Source organism: Grampus griseus (genome assembly GCF_964374135.1).
Source record: "Grampus griseus genome assembly, chromosome: 13".
NCBI classification, from domain to species: Eukaryota; Metazoa; Chordata; class Mammalia; order Artiodactyla; family Delphinidae; genus Grampus; species Grampus griseus.
This window is the reverse complement of record NC_139007.1, coordinates 11,979,794-11,993,832: the sequence shown is the minus strand read 5'-3', so window position 1 is coordinate 11,993,832 and position 14,039 is coordinate 11,979,794. Positions and strand designations below refer to the sequence as shown.

The window sequence follows — 14,039 nt, the reverse complement described above, 5'->3', positions numbered from 1 at the left end:
AGTTCACTTTTTTATTTTTTTTTTTACTTTTTAATTAAGTAACTTATTTTTTTAAATTGATGTATAGTTGATTTACAATGCTGTGTTAATTTCTGCTGTACAGCAAAGTGATTCAGTTATACATATATATACTTCCTTTCTCATATTCTTTTCCATTGTGGTTTATCACAGGATATTGAATATAGTTCCCTGTGCTCTACAGTAGGACCTTGTTTTTTATCCATTCTATATATACTAGTTTGCATCTGCTAACCCCAAACTCCCAATCCATCCCTCCCTGACCACCCTCCCCCTTGGCAACCACAAGTCTGTTCTATCTGTGAGTCCATTTCTGTTTCATAGACAGTTTCATTTGTGTCATATTTTAGATACCACATATAAGTGATATCATATATTTGTCTTTGTCTGACTTACTTCACTTAATATGATAATCTCTAAGTCCATCCATGTTGCTGCAAATAGCATTACTTCATTCTTTTTTATAGCTGAGTTTTATTCCATTGTGTATATATACCACATTTTCTTTATCCATTCATCTGTCAATGGACATTTAGGTTGTTTCCATGTCTTGGCTATTGTGAACAGTACTGCTATGAACATAGGGGTAGATGTATGTTTTCAAATTATAGCTTTGTCTGGATATATATACAGGAGTGGGATTGCTGGATCATTTGGTAATTCTATTTTTAGTTTTTGGAGGTTCCTGGTTCACTTCTGAATTTTCAAGAATGTTTACTTTTGAGGCAATAGGGTCAAACTTTCTCACAGTTAAAGAGGAAATCTTTATTAATATATGAAGACCTTATGGGAAAAAAGCGAATATTCTGCAGAAGAGTCTTTTTTTAGTGCAAGAAGTAGTGGATATAGTGGCTTTAGGCAACTCTGTGCTTCCCACTTTATGCAGCTCCCTGGTGAAACTATAAGTAAAAATGTCTTTAAGGAAGCAATAACCCCAGGATATAAGGCTGATAAGGATGCTCTGTGATTCTAAGTGGAAATGCCAGGGAAGATTTTTTGTGGCTGATATTTTTAATAGAGCTGTTTCTGTTTTAGTTAGGGCTCTTTACAAAATTCTATGGGTTTGGGTGGTCTACCTCATTCCTATTTTCCTCGTGTGAAATCAGTAGGCAACTTTACTGAGTACAAGTTTTTTCACAAAAACATGTATGGCATGATAGCAGAACCACCTATACAGATTATATTTGGTTTACGTGATTACCAGTGACTAAATATTAACCGCATGATACAGTTATCTATTTCTGCATTACAAATCACCCTTCAAGCTAGTGCCTTAACACAACAATTGCTTATTTTGCCCATAAATCTGAAAATTTGGACAGGGATCAGTAGGGACAGCTGTTTTCTGCCCCATGTTGTGACAACTAGAGTGTCTCAACTGGCGTTGAAGATCTTTTCTCAAGAGGGTTCACTCACACAGCTGACAAGTCAGTGGTCAGCCAGAGCTGTTGGCTGGAGGCCTCATTTCTCCACTGTGTAGCCTCTCTGAGGGCTGCTTGAGCTCCCTCTCAGCATGGCAGCTGGGTTCAAGGAGTCATTGTCACAAAAGAAAAAAGTGGAAGGCTCCAGTCTCCTCAGGGCCCAGAAACAGTGTCACTTCCTCACATACTAATGGTTAGGCAGCCATAGCGTCCATCTTGATTAAAGAGGAGGGAACATAGACCTTATCTCTTGATGGAAGAAGTAGCAAAGCATTTATGGCCATCGATAATCAACCACAATTCACAACAACCACTCTTTTGACTTTTAAATCACTTAAAAGTTGGTTGGATAAAACAGACCACCTTTTGGTGACACGAATGATATTAAATGCTCACTGGATTCCTTTCCTTCATTATGATACCAAAAAACCTTATTATAAGATCAGCATTTGGGGTATATTAATAAAAATGATAGTATATCTATGCTGAAAGTATTATTGTGTTTTCAAAATTGCTTTACTGTTTTCATTTTTTGTATACATTCCTTCCATTCATGAATATACCATAGAACACTAAAGCTGGTAGGACTCTTAGACATACTCTAGTTAAGCTGTATGTTTCACAGGTAAGAAAACCAAGGCTAGAGGTGGGAAGTTCCTTGCTCAAGGTCACACTGCGTAGCTGGTGGCAAAGCCAAGACCATCATTCAAGTTTCTTCCACCTATTACACTATGTGTGGCTTAGTAGCCCCATCATTTTAAAAAAAATATAGTGCCCCAAACTTGTTTTCTCTCAACCCACAGCCTCTTCTTTCTCTATTTCACTGCCTTGTCATTTTCTTTAATAGTCTAGCATTCTGAGTCTTCACAATCTCGCCTTCTAATCACCACAGTTTTCACACGGTTTCACACGTTACAGGGACACAATTTTCACACAAATCACAGATCGTTTTTCAATTGAGCAGCCTCCGTTCCATCTTTATTTTACTACACCGCTGGCACAGGGCTTCTATTGACACTCCCTTCTTTATACTCCATTTAGCTTCTGCAAGATGAGTCATTCTTGGTTCTTAGGTTTTTCTTAATAATTTGTTTATTAAAATCCTGCCTCATTCCCCAAAAAAGGTGATGATGGTTTACAGACTTGTGTGAAATACAATAAGATTTTATTTTAAAGAACTGAAAGAAAAATGGAAGAAAAGATGAAACAAAGATAGGTCAGATGACTCTTGGAGTAATGAAAATGTTTAGGAACTAGATACAGGTGGTGGTTACACAACGTTGTGAATTTTCCTAACACAATTACTGAATCATTCACTTTTTTTGAGGTCATCAGATGTTTATAACTAATAAATAATTTTAGAATAACAGAATTAAGGCAATATTGAACTGAATATTGCCATCACTCCTTTTTTATATTTGGCATTTTACGATTTAAACCATTTACTTTAAAACGTCTAATATTATGTTATGTTTCACCGTAATAATATTTTTAAAAAAATCAAATGACTCCATAGGGAAAATTGTTTAGAAAGTAAATATCAGAACATTATTTCTTTGCTTAGGTGGTTCATGAATTTGGCTTTGAGCTTCTCAGCAGACTGTGCAGTGAGGACAATGCAATTTGTCACATGATTTGGAACCTGCATGCTTAGAGCATGGTAATTGCTTAGGAGAAAAATATTCCTCCTATGAGTCCTCCTAAGAAGGAGCATCTGGGTTACGGTGAACCACGTCTGTCTGCCTCAGCCTCCCCTACAGCATCAACTCGGCGTCAGGTGTTTCCTAGAAGGCCCTCCCTGGAGACGCATAACGAATGCCTGAACCCAGTTCATTACAGTGGTTCCATGAGGGACAGGTGCTGACCGTCTGCCTTAACTCAAGGATTGATTTTAGAGTATCCAGAGGCATGACCATGCGGTATAACCTTCAGTCAATGCCCCATAAATAAAAATGACCCTCATAACTGAGCTTTTGATTAGTATTGACCAAGAAGCACTATATTTGTTGGCCTGGGCTTAGACAGCAAATATGCTATGTTGCCAATGAAAGGCAGATCCATACGTTTTCATAATCAGCCCAGCCAGGGATAGAAGGGACATATCTCAATGACCAATGAAGACCCCCACTAGGAAACATCCCTGATAAAAAGGCATCCCACTCATATATGTAGAAAGGGGAAGGAAAACAAAAAGCAGCTCTCGGCAGGATCAAGGCTTCCCTCCCTCAAAAATTTCTGGGTCTCTCCGCAGCACAGGTAGATGACACCCAGGACTCCAAAGCTCTGCACCTCGGTATCACTGAGATAATTCTAGCCTGGAAAATTTTTAAGGTTAGTGTCACCAAAGGCCCACTAAGCCATTAAAATCTCAGTCAAGTACTCATAGAAATCTCTCAGCGTAAGTAGTCTAAGGTAGTGGTTAATCCCCTGAGATAAAGTACTTGCAAAACGTGCCTCTAGAACACTAAATGAATTGGTGTCTATCTGGTCTCGAATTCTGAGGTCTTCTATTTTTATTTTTTTAGGTTAGTTGATCCCATTCTTTCTTGCAGAGCCAGTTATCTGTTAAGATTATTCCTATTTCATAGAAATGAGTCATAAACCTATAGGACAAACTCAACATTCTGTTCTCCACATAACATGCATCCAACTCGTTCAAAAGTGGTATATCATTAGGATAGAAATTTTGTGTGGTTTGATTTGGTTTGGTTCACACGTGCGTAGGCAGCAATACATTTTCCTTTTCGTTCATTAGAATGATGATCTGACCTGCCAAAAAAGAAGCTCTTTAGTGTTCTCCCTCCCAAATTAGTTTCTCACTTGCTAGACATTCCATTTAAGATGTAAGCCAGATCTCTCAATAAATTGCAATATGTGAAACGGTGAAAAAGCAAACTTTAGGCAGAGCTATTCTGCTATTGGACATTGTTTTGCCTTTAATTCCCTGCATTAATCTGGATTCTCCAGAGAAACAGAACCAACAGGAGATTAGAGATAGAGATTAGAGATAGAGATAGAGATGATAGAGATAGAGATATAGAGATAGAGATAGAGATAGAGAGATAGAGAGATAGAGATAGAGATAGATTCACTATAAGGAATTGGCTCCCATGCTTATGGAGGCTGAGACATCCCAGAGCTGCAGTCAGCGAGCTGGGGACCCAGGAGCATCAGTGGTGTAAGTCCCAGTCTGAGTCCAAGTCCAAAAGCAAAAGAAGATCAGTGTTCCAGCTCAAAGACAGGCAGAGAGAGTGAATTCCACCTTACTTCGCCTTTTGTCTTATTCAGGCTTCCAGCAGATTGGATGAGGCCCACCCACGTTAGGGAGGAGTCTGCTTTACTCAGTCTACCAATTCAGATCTTAATCTCATCCTGAGACACCCTCACAGACACACGCAGAATAGTGTTTACCCAAATATCTGGGCATCCCATGGCCCAGTCCAATTAGCCATCACATCCCCCATCTAGGCAATAGGTTAAAACACCACACGTTTCTGACTTTCCTTAATCTGGCCTCAGCCTTTGACTCCATTGAAAGGAATCAGTGATATGAGCTAAACTGAATGAACCCATTAGAGAACCTGGGTCCTCATATTCCTTGAGGTCAAGGACTCGGTCTGTCTCTACTCATTGCATCATCTTCAGTGTCAAGCCAGATGCGTGGAACATCTAGACAGGCAATTAATATATATTAAATGAGTTAAAGGAGTAAATGAACACATTTATAGCATAATATCTCCATGAAAGTAAGAGTTGATGGGTTAATTTGATTATTTCCCTTTTTGCGCTACCTAAAAATGCAGCTCAGAGAGAGCCAATGAAGTGGTACAGAAACAGTGGTCAGCTATCTATTTTGGCCATTGTGCTCACCATTGCCGTAATATGTCATCCATAGTCATGCCTTTGTGGCTTTGCACGAATTATTCTGTCTTGTGCTTATAATACCCATCCATCTTTCTAGCCTGATGACCTCCTACTCATACTTTAAGTTCCAGCCAACATGCCACCTCCTCTGTGAAGCTTTTCCCAACTGCTACCTGAAAAGACTCATAATTACCATTTTTCCCTGACTCTAAAACAAGAAAGTATATATACCTCCACTCAGTATTGAAATAATTGGTATGCATCTCTGGGGTCCCTCCAAGACTGACTTCCTGAAGTGAAAGAATGTATTCTTATCCTTTTTTAAAAATCTCCTGCACTGAGCACAGTGTGTGGCACATGCTTGGGGGTTCATAACTATTTGTTACTGTTGTCAACTTTACTGGGTCCATCAGTGTTTCTGGTGTCAGACGGTAAACTCCTGGAGGATATATCTCTCTGTGTATCGGTCCTCATGCATCTCCAGAGACAGCCTCACATGAAGGGTGATATTCCTCATTGGTAAATACTTTTGTCAAAATGAGCGTGCTGAACAACTTTCATTAGCTCCACCGCATGGGATGTGTTAATACCACAAGGATTCATGTGGAGGCATGAAGTGGAGGAAATATGCAAGAAGCCACTCTCCCAGCCAAAACATTTTACTTCCTAACTCTCAACCACAAGAGCCTGGCCAAGGTGTTATTTAATTTGCTCCACTTCAAGATGAAAAGATAATAACTAAGACTTGGTAAGATTTGTAAGAAAAACTCAGCTGAACTTTACACCACTAAGGTCAACATGTTTGCCTCTTCTTCCTTGTATTTCTAAATTGAGGACCAAACAGTAAATTTTCCCAGCAGGAATATGCCACTAATAAAAATAGTTCAGAGGTCCATGGGGAAAAATCTCATCTCAAAGAAGGAAGGGACGGCCATTCAACAGGGGCTTGCAATTATGCTCCATCCCTAGATACCATCTTCACAACGCCCAGAGAAAACTGAAACGTGAAGGCCTTCCAACTCTCAAATTGGATCAAAGCTGAGATAGTGCTGTCCTCCAAATTTTATATTTGGGAATTTGCCCCAAATTGTGGCAATTGCCAAGAAAATGTGTTTTCTGACTTTCTGCCCCCAGTTGAACTGATCTGATGCCCTCTCCCTGCTGCAGCGCTATTCAACCCTCATTCTCTCAAACCTCTCCTCCATGACCACCCTTTTTCCAGCTCTTCCCAATTCCGTCCTCAAGTTATGATCCAATGTTTTATGCGGAGTAGTGGTCCCTGTAATCTCTTTTCAACATTTTAATGAACAGAAACATCGAGTTTTATGAGCCCTGTTAAGAACATTGAAGGGGTCTTAAGCTTGGGAATGACACAGCAAATCTGAGTTTAAATAGATCTTCTGCCTGCGTTGTGAGGAATTGGCTGGAGGTGGGCAAAAGCAAGCCATCAGTTAGAAGAGTGTTAACAGCAATCCGTGCTGGAAATGTGGATGGCCTGGACTTGGGTGACAGAAGGGGAGTTGGACAAAAATGAACTGACTTGAGTGGTAGTTAAGAGGTAAAACCATTATGAAGAATTCTGAAGCCATGAATGGCTTCGGCAAGAAAGCTTGGCCTGATTATGAGCAGCGTCTGTTACGGGCTCAATAGTGGGTGGTGGTGATCTATGTGTCTGCAATGTCTGTACTATATGCAAGTAAGCTGGTCTGGGTCACACTCCCAGATGTCCAAATATGGTCTTCCTGTTGCCACTTTATGGTCATACGACCAGTGAGCACATTCCAGGAGATGCCAGCCCTAGCTTGTTCGCAGACCCTTGACATGGCCACTTTCATCCAATTTTGTTGGTTCATATTTACATAATGAGGAAGGTTGATAAGTATCTATTATTAGCAACGCTTCTGATTGATCTCTCGAGTATTTTACAGTGAGGAGAAAAGAAGAGGTTGATAAATCCAGAAAACTGTGCCACATAACTAGGTCAACATAATGATTTTAAGGACTTGACCCATGCAACTGTGAAGGCTAGCAAGTTCAAAATCTGCAAGGTAGGCTGGCAGACCAGAGACCCAGGGAGGACTCTGCTGACAGAATTTCCATTTCCTCTGGGGAGGTCAGGTTTCTTTTTTTGTTCATTGAGGCCTTCAACCGATGAGGCCCTCCCACACTATAGAAGGTAATTTGTTTTACACAAAGTCAACTGATTTAAATGTTATTTTCATCTAAAAAATACTTTCACGGAAGCAGCTAGAATAATGTTTGACCAAATATCTGGGTATCATGGCCTAACTAACATCAAATTAACCATAATAGTGTGTCTTGAATGAGCATGGTAGGTAAAAAAAAAGAGAGTGCTTTATACATTAGGTCAGCAGGAAAAGATGCAAAGCCAGGACTAGAATGGGCAGAATCAGGTCATAATTGGACAATTCATCTGGCGCAGAGAGAAAGCAGTGCTGCCTGATGGAATGCCCTTAGTCATAATGTGAAGGTGTGTTTGTCATCAGTGATAATAGGTGGTCAGCATTTGTGGAGTTGGAAGGAGCCCACGGTAGAAAAGGGGGCAGGAAATACACAGTAGACAGAACATTGTGCAGAAGAAAGCCACGGAGAGACAGGCACCAGGGTGACATGGGCGAGGCAGTCAAAGTGACATCTAGCCAATCCCATAGTCACCCGTTCCCACCCGTATCACTTCTCGAGTGACTGGGACATGGCGTATTCATAGCTACAGGATTGCTGTCTCGTGTCCTCTTACCTTGACCCACACGAGGTAACATCACAATGAGGGTGGGAAAGCAAATATTTCTGACTCTCTTTTGCCCATTTTTACAGAGAGTATAAGGCACCAGTTGTGCAAATGGTCTGAGGCCAGTGAGCAACCAGGAGCTGACAAGGTCATCTCTGAGACTGTGGGGAAGGAATGTCACCTTGGGTCCTGCTGTGAAGACTCGGGGAGTTTACAATACGATCCGCTTTGTAATCAAAGAAGCACCTCTTGCATTGAGGGAAAGTGACATTTTAGCAGTCCTTAAGGTAGAAATAGCAAGAGCATTTACAAGGGAATTCTATCCATTTACATGGATAGAAACTCCCATGAATTCCTTTAGTTTTTAAGTTTTAAGAAGATGAATCTGCATTCCTAAAGGCATCAGGAAATAACAAGTTGCATGCAGTGGTCAGTTTCTAGAAGGAAGTCCACACGGGCAACTGAGCAAACCACTCACTGTCATACACTTCTGCTCAAAGAGACAGGTCACATCATTCACCTGACCTTAAAAATGTGTCAGGAAAATGGGAACTTTGTCTTTAGATTCTATAATCTCAGAGAAAATTTAATGTCTTTTGACCACTGAGTAAACCAAAAGATAAGACGATTTTCAATTTCTTCTGTCTCTATTTTTTTTTTTGCTTGGCAATGAATGAGATGGAAAAATAACAACTCTCCCGTGCTACGTGGCAAGTTCTCTGTATTGTCAAGTTAGGTAAAATCCTTGCCAGAGCACGTGTATTAGCTTTATTCTATTTGGAATGTTGAAACAAGTGCTAATCCACAGAATTTTAATAAAATGTTCACAAAATGTCATCCAAAGACAGCATTTACAAAACTTACCCAACTTCATTTATAGATGGAACGAATGAAAGCATTTGAAGACAGGTAAATGAATACCTCTATGTGTATTTGTTTGTTTGCCTTGAATGAGCACGTTTAGAATTTAGGAAAATGTCTCTCTCCATACTGTTCTCCATAGTGGCTGTACCAATTCACATTCCCACCAGCAGTGCAAGAGTGTTCCCTTTTCTCCACATCCTCTCCAGCATTTATTGTTTCTAGATTTTTTGATGATGGCCATTCTGACCGGTGTGAGATGATATCTCATTGTAGTTTTGATTTGCATTTCTCTAATGATTAATGATGTTGAGCATTCTTTCATGTGTTTGTTGGCAGTCTGTATATCCACTAATACTTTTGTATATCTTGCTAGATATTCATGTATATGGGGGGGGGCAGAAAACTGTAAATTTCTAAGCCTGGACCTAACTCCTGTTAAAGTAAAACTTTATTAAAAGGTAAAATCATTACTCTCATACAAATATAAAATGAACATAAGTCAAAGATTATATTTAGCAAATTACTAATAAGGAAACAAGTAAGACGTTATGACCAGTTTGAAGGAGAATTCAAACAACACAATCAGCAATTAAAAATGAGGAAATAAATTTACAAGTTTATGCAAAACTGGCCAATAGCCACACGGAAATAGTCAATTATATCCCACCTGATGAAAACCCTTTGTCTTTCATGGACAAGAATAATTTGCATTACTCTAAGTATACTACAACTAAAAGATTGCAAAATTGATAAAAGGCACAGACCTGTATAGATCAGAAAACCCAGAAAGTGCACTAGATAAGATACTTAGGTCCTTTACATTCTTTCCTGACACTTCTTTTTTTATATAAGTATAATTTGCAAAATGTATTTTGCAAAATTTAATTTAACCTGAGCTTTCTGCAAATTCAGCCAATGTGTATAATGAACTTTACGAAGTGTTAGCCACCAATTCAGGAAATCACTACTTCTCTTATGACAGTAGTGATCATTGTGTTTATGTGGCCAATACAACATCTGAATCTGTCTGCCATTGTAGCTGTGGAATCCACAATGATGTTTATAGATGTTTACATATAAGTACATATAGGAATCTAACTGCTTTATTATGTCTTATGGTGCTATAATGCCTTTTGAATTACATATTGTGCTATTATAAATTATTTTCCTTTTATTTCTCCTTTATGTTACAGTTTTTTTAACTTTTTATTTTATATTGGAGTATAGTTGATTAACAATGTTATGTTAGTTTCAGGTGTACAGCAAAGTGATTCAGTTTTACGTATACACTTATCTATTCTTTTTCAAATTCTTTTCCCATTTAGGTTGTTACATAATATTGAGCAGAGTTCCCTGTGCTGTACAGTAGGTCCTTGTTGGTTATCCATTTTAAATATAGCAGTGTGTATATGTCAATCCCAACCTCCCAATCTATCCCTTCCCCCCACCCTTCCCCCCTGTTTATGTTACAGTTTGAACAATGCATTGACTTTTTTGAAAGTGTGTATTTGCTTGGTTATATTCTTGATGAAGCTCATTCAGGATCATAAGGGGGCATTACCAAATATTTGTTAGAAAAAGGGGTACTGAATTGGTCGGGTTGGGGACACCTAGCATGGAAGTCGCCTACGGCAACCTAGATTAGGTAAATACAATTCAGAGCGGCAACGCTGAGGATAGAAACCATGTTCCTAAATGCAAAACCTACGTCTGTCTCTCAGTCCTTCCTTCTACTCACTCCTCCCCTTCTTCCCACCATAAACACAAACACACACCCTGTTCTAAAAGCGTCCCTGTAAATAGACTGGCGTCTAATGTCCCCATTGCAGATTAGAATACTGATATTACACACACACACACACACACACACACACAATGGAATATTACTCAGCCACAAAAAAGAAGGAAATAATGCCATTTGCAGCAACATGGATGGACCTAGAGATTATCATACTAAGTGAAGTAAGTCAGACAAAGACAAATATCATATGATATCGCTTATAGGTGGAATCTAAAAAAAAAAAAAAACAAATGAATGTATTTACAAAACGAAAATAGACCCACAGACATAGAAAACAAACTTATGGTTACCAAAGGGGAAGAGGAAGGAGGAATAAATTAGGAGTTTGGGATTAACATATACACACTACTATATATAAAATAGATAACCAACAAGGATCTACTGTATAGCACAGGGAACTATACTCAATATTTTGTAATAACCTATGAAGGAAAAGAATCCAAAAAAGAATATATATAAGAATTTATATATTTATATATATACACACACATATATATATAACTGAATCACTTTGCTGTACACCTGAAACTAACACAACATTGTAAATCAGCTATACTTCAATAGGGAGTTCCCTGGTGGTCCAGTGGTTAGGACTCAGCGCTTTCTCTGCCAAGGCCCAGGTTCAATCCCTGGTTAGGGAGCTAAGATCCCACAAGCCACACAGCGTGGCCAAAAAAAAAAAAAAAGTATACCTCAATTTAAAAATTTTTTTTTTAATTTTTAATAAAAAAAAAGAATATCCTAAACCAAAGCCAGATCCTTTGTGGTATTCTGATTAAAGCCAGAGTTAGAGACTGGGAGACTTAAATCCTGCACTGCCCAGTCTTTAAGGGGTTCTATGTGGATTGGTTATCTGTCTCTGCGTATAAAGTGACTCTACAACTTGGTGGCTGACAGCAACAATAAACATTTATTGTCTCTCCACTGGGAGAGGTTGGAAATCTATGTAAAAATTTAGCTGGTTGGTTCAGGCTCAGAGTCGCACATGAGGTTGCAGTCAAGACGTCAACTGAAGCTATAATCTTAAGACTTGACAGGGGCTGGTGGATCTTCTTCCAAGATGACTCACACATCTTGCAAACTGGCCTCAAGAAGGCCTCAGTTCTTCCTCATACAAGCATCTCCACATGGCTGCTTGAGTGTCCTCACAACATGGCAACTGATTCCCTCCAGAGCAATTGATTCAAGGGAACGAGGTGGAAGAAGTAATATGTTGTATGACCTAACCTCAGAATCATGCATCATCGTTTGTATAGCATGCTATGGAAGTCAGCCTCTACAGCGTGGGAGGGGACACCACAGGGATATTAAAAACAGGAAGTAAGGCTCATCAGTGACCCTATTAGAGGCTACCATACCCTGTAATGTGTTGTGGGTCTTCCACAGTCCAAAATGCACACTATATGTAATATTAATCTTTATCATTCTCTCAGGTACATTATTGTTAGTAGAGAGATAAATATATTGATTATTTCACTTTGCAAGTCAAAGCTGGAAAAACACCACCTTTTCCATAATCTTGGAATAAATGATTCAGAAACCATTCAGAATTGAACTATAACCATGCTATTAAAAGCTACAATATCACTGCATGTCAAATCCATGTCACTTTACTTCATTTGTCCCAAAATACTCATTTCTTCAGTGAAGGCAAATTTTATTGTCACCAACAAACCAGGGATAGATGTTCTCTTTTTCCAAGTCGTACAATTTTCTCCTAGAGGGCTGATTCTAAACTGAAAGCTATTAGAAATTATGTTACAATGAAGAGAGGAAGTAATCAGGTGTGACTCAGAGCTCTGTAGGTTTTATATTATATGAGGCAGGGTTTAAGTCTAATAAGATATCACAGATTAGGCATTTTTGTTTAATGGGGGAAAAGTATAATAAACTAAACTGGAAAGAAATGTGCCTTGTTTGATGATTTGTTAAAATACACTGACATCCACAGCTCATTCTGATAATGACCTCTGGTCAGGGGACCCTCATCTTTGTAGCCTCTCTTAATTACTCACTTTAATCACTTAAGAAGACAAAATTAGATATTTCAAAGACATCAAGTAGTGAGTGCAGAGTGTAAAAATCAGGTGAAAACTTATGGCTTAAAGTAATGGAAGATTTTTTAAAAATATCCCTTGTACAGTACCTAGAACATAACAGGTGCCAAATAAATATTAGTTTCCTCCCATCTCATCCTCAATCCTGCCTCTCAAGGTTCTTTTTGTTTTTAATTTATTTTGTTGAAGTATTGGTAATTTACAACCTTGTGTTAATTTCTGCTATACAGAAAAGTGATTCAGTTATATATATCTATATATTGTTTTTCATATTCTTTTCCATTATGGTTTATAACAGGATATTGAATATAGTTCCCTGTGCTATACACTAGGACCTGTTGTTTATCCGTTCTATATAAAATAGTTTGCATCTACTAGTCCCAAACTCCCAATCCAGCCCTCTCCCTGCCTCTCAAGAGTCTAAGACTAGATTTTGAGGCCATAACCCCATAGAAACATCTAACTAAAATATATTGTAAGAAACTACAATGAAGTCCTCCACTCCACGGTGTAGGAACTAAGTTTCTTAACAATTTCCGTTTTAATCCAAATCTTATTTTAATGTTAACAGTAACAAAGATTTGGAGTAAAATATTTTTACTTCTGTGGTGGCTCTCTGCTTAAGACTTACTTAATAAGTAGATACATGCGAAATTTCATATTTACCTCAGTTTACCAAGGAGCTATTTTTTTATCTGAAGTTTGCAAAAATCTAAAATAACATCTATAAGAAAAATTTTTTAACTGTATATGTCTGTAAATGTATTTTAGGTAATGTGTATTTCTATATTTCATGGTGCACAAAAATATAATATTGGAGATTTCCAAAAAATTGTGTATCATTATGTTAGACTAAACACTAGACTTTTAAAAATAGTAATTACTGTTACTTTTAAATCATACATGCTCATTATTTAAAATGCTAAAGGAGGAAGAAAATTACCAAAAAGAGAAAATAAAATAATATTAAAACTGTGCTACTCAGAAATAACTAAGTATTTAATCTATTTTCCCAGCTATCTCTCAATACATTTTAATAGACAGGCTACATAGAAAGGCTTTTACAAACATGGAATTTTTCTGGAATGCCACTCAAATAAAATGGACTGCATTTAATATTACTTGACTTCAACATAAGAAAATGAAACAAATAAAACTCAAGAAATTGCTGAATTTCAGATATTTTCTTTATTTTTTTAACATCTTTACTGGAGTATAATTGCTTTACAATGTTGTGTTAATTTCTGCCCTATAACAAAGTGAAT

At 38.0% G+C, this 14,039-nt stretch overlaps 1 protein-coding gene across 2 annotated transcripts in view; it reads left to right on the top strand.

The window, feature by feature from the left end:
- IMPG1 (interphotoreceptor matrix proteoglycan 1) overlaps positions 1–14,039 on the top strand; it is a gene marked incomplete at both ends in the record, with an annotated part of 94,094 nt that overhangs the window by 43,387 nt on the left and 36,668 nt on the right. The gene's annotated exons all lie outside the window — the stretch shown is intronic.